This window comes from Arachis ipaensis, chromosome B10, assembly GCF_000816755.2.
Source record: "Arachis ipaensis cultivar K30076 chromosome B10, Araip1.1, whole genome shotgun sequence".
NCBI lineage: Eukaryota > Viridiplantae > Streptophyta > Magnoliopsida > Fabales > Fabaceae > Arachis > Arachis ipaensis.
Window position 1 is genome coordinate 22,833,247 of NC_029794.2, and position 3,876 is coordinate 22,837,122.

Consider the following 3,876-nt stretch of genomic DNA (forward strand, 5'->3'; position numbering starts at 1 on the left):
TTTTTGAATTTTAATGAGGAAAGAGAAAAACAATAAAATGACACTAAACTTAGAAATTTTAGATCAAAACAAAGAGAACAAACAAGAAAACTTTGAATGTCAAGATGAACACCAAGAACACTTTGAAGATCAAGATGAACACCAAGAACAAATTTTTGAAAAATTTTTAAGTGAATAAAAGCACAAAAACACCAAACTTAAAATTTTTATAAAATCAAACACAAATTTTCAAAAATTTAAAGGAAAACACAAAGAAGACACCAAACTTAGAATTTTTAAAGATCAAGAAAGAACTAAGAACATGCAAATTCGAAAAATTAAAAGAAAATAAAAGCATGCAATTGACACAAAACTTAAAATATGAAACTAAACTCAAATAAAAGACTCTAAACCAACAAAAATAAATTATTCCTAATCTAAGCAACAACATAAACCGTCAGTTGTCCAAACTCGAACAATCCCCGGCACCGGTGCCAAAAACTTGGTGCACGAAATTACAATCACACTTTTGCAACTCCGCACAACTAACCAGCAAGTGCACTGGGTCGTCCAAGTAATACCTTACGTGAGTAAGGGTCGATCCCACGGAGATTGTCGGCTTGAAGCAAGCTATGGTTATCTTGTAACTCTTAGTCAGGATATCAATAATTCTCATATTTAATTGTAAAAAGTAAAAGAACATGAAATAAATACTTGTTATGTAGTAATGAAGAACAGGTTGAGGCTTTGGAGATGCTTTGTCTTCTGAATCTCTGCTTTCCTACTATCTTCTTCTTCATGCACGCAAGGCTCCTTCCATGGCAAGATTTAAGTTGGGCATCACCGTTGTCAATGGCTACTTCCCGTCCTCTCAGTGAAAATGTTCCAAATGCGCTGTCACCGCATGGCTAATCATCTGTCGGTTCTCGATCATGTCGGAATAGGATCCATTGATCCTTTTGCGTCTGTCACTACGCCCAACACTCGCTAGTTTGAAGCTCGTCACAGTCATCCTTTCCCAGATCCTACTCAGAATACCACAGACAAGGTTTAGACGTTCTGGATCTCAGGAATGACCGCCAATAATTCTAGCTTATACCACGAAGACTCTTATCTGAATCATGAGGCTAAGAGATATGCTCCAGTTTTTATGCCAGTTCTGGCGTTAAACGCCAGAATTCTTGAGCTGACTTAGAACGCCTGTTTGGGCCATCAAATCTCGGGCAAAGTATAGACTATTATATGTTGCTGGAAAGCCCAGGATGTCTACTTTCCAACTCAATTGAGAGCTTGCCAATTAGGCTTCTGTAGCTCCAGAAAATCCACTTTGAGTGCAGGGAGGTTAGAATCCAATAGCATCTGCAGTCCTTTTTCAGCCTCTGAATCTGATTTTTTACACAAACTCATAGTAAAGTTCAGAAGTATGATTTTTGAATAAAACAAATAAAAATATAATAAAAACTAATTAAAATATACTAAAAACATACTAAAAATAATGCCAAAAAGCGTATAAATTATCCGCTCATCAAGTCCAAACCTCATTCTTTTTGAATTGGAGCAACGCTTCTTCCATTGCTTTAACCCACGATAGATCTTCAAGATCGTCCTTCACATTTGAGGCTCTATTTGAGATAAGAGAGCAAAGTTATTGATTTCGGCTCTCTTTCTACTTGAGGATCTAGCGGTGACTCCTTGGGATGGATCTCCAATGATGAATTCATGTGGATAATTCTTCAAGAACTTCCATTCTCTGGGCCTTTGTAAAGAAATTTCAGTTTGGTCTTGATTTTGTTATGCAGTGTTCACATTTACAGAATCTCCAACTTCTGTGGAAAGCAAAATAGAATTGTCTCATCAATTTTGATTAGCAGAGTTAGAGCTAACATTTTCCACAGAAGGGACCGATTTATCCCTTCCTTGATCCTTTTGTGAATTTGAATCATCTATATTTCCTGCAGCATCTTCTACAACGGTACTTGAAATGGTGTTAGTATCACAAAATGAGACATGTATGAACTCCTCTATGCTCCGATGTTATTTGAGATAAACTCTATATGCTTTATTAGAGGTTGAGTAACCAACAAAGATACCCTCATAAGATTTTGGATAAAATTTTTTAAGATTGTCTTTAGTATTCAATACAAAACATTTGCATCCAATAATATAAAAATACTTAAGATTGGGAGGTATTCCTTTCCAAAACTCATAAGGTGTTTTCTTTAAAACTTTTCTAATGATGGTTGATGGACGAAAATTCTTATGCCGGTATAGAAATTAGCAATGAGTCCGATCGTGAGTATAGTCTAACCGACACACAAATATCACATCAAACAATTCTAAAATCTATGACCGAGAGTGTTAATCCCGGGTCGTCCTCCCTATGAATTGCCTTAGAATGCACATTATTAATTAGGAAGTTTTTTGTGATTTTGAGAGTTGACGCAAGAATTCAAACTAGCAAAGGTGTACAACAATTAATTGGAATAAAGGCCTTGGCCAAGGGTGAGTAATGGAAGTTCCATCATTGTAGTTTCCTTCAATTGTGATAAGAGTTTATTATTACTTCACTTAGTTAACCCCCTAATAATGGAGGAAAGTCAAGTGAAAGTAACTAACTTGAGTCACAAGTCCTAGTCTCACCCTAGGAAAGTCTAGCTTTAGTGCACTCCAAGTCAATTAGCAATTCTCAATTCCTAATCAATAATTGATATCCACTACTCAAGTGTCTCCAATAACTCAACCCCTAAGCCAAGTAAGAGAAATCTACTCCATAGCTAGGGTTATCATTTTCTCAAATAATTGGTAGGCAATCATAGAAGACATGATGAAATTGAGAGAAAAGAATTGAATTAAAGCTATCTAATTCAAGCAATCATCAACAATCAAGCAATTGAATGAGACTCCTCAATTCATTAAGCAAAATTCAAAGTAACAAGGTCACAAATCTAGATCCAAGTGATTGAATCAAAAGAACACTAATTAAGAGTAGAAGAAGATTAGATCTACAACTTGTATCAAAGTAAAAGTAAATTAGCAATGGATCTCACCAAGAAGTCAAAGGAGAATTGCAATAGAAAGAGTAAAATCCTAGAGAGAAGTTAGAGTTTCTCTCTCTAAAAGCAAAATGTAACTAGCTACCCAAAAATATCTAGAATTATGCCTAATTGTCTCAACCCCCCTAATCCTTGGTCTTCTTATGCTTTTCCCTCCAAAATTCTGCCCCAAAACAGGGCCTACAACTGCCTGAAATCGCTGGTCACGTTTTCTTCTTAAAAAATCACGTGCGCCCATCGGTGCGTACGCGCACAGTACGCGTACGTGTCCTTGGGGTTTTTCGCGACCTACGCGCAGGCGTACAGTGCACACACGCGTCCAAGGATTTATGGCCCAGCTATATAAGCGCGCCGGCTTCTCGTCTCGGCTCTATCGCGCTGGCTCTGAGGGTGCACATCCACGCGTACGCGTACGGTGCGCGTGCGCGCCCATGCCCAAATTCCAAAACTCTAATTTTTTCCATGCTCCTTTCATTCATACATGCTTCCTTCATCCCTCTTAGCCATTTTTGCCTTATAACTTCTGAAATCACTTAACAAACGGATCACGGCATCGAATGGTAATAGATGGAGGTTACAATATATCAATTCTAATGCAAAAGAAGCATGTTTTCATCTATGAAGTAGAGTTGGGAATGAAGCACAAAATCATGCATTTTTGTATGAAAAAGTGTGGAAGATCATTGATAAAACCCTCAAAATCTATACATGATAAACCCTGAAAACGGGGTTTATCAACCTCCCCACACTTAAGCTATAGCATGTCCTCATGCTAAGGGAAAGCAAAAGATCAAAGGATCACAAGAGAATGAGACTCATGGGATGCAATCTACCTACATGAATG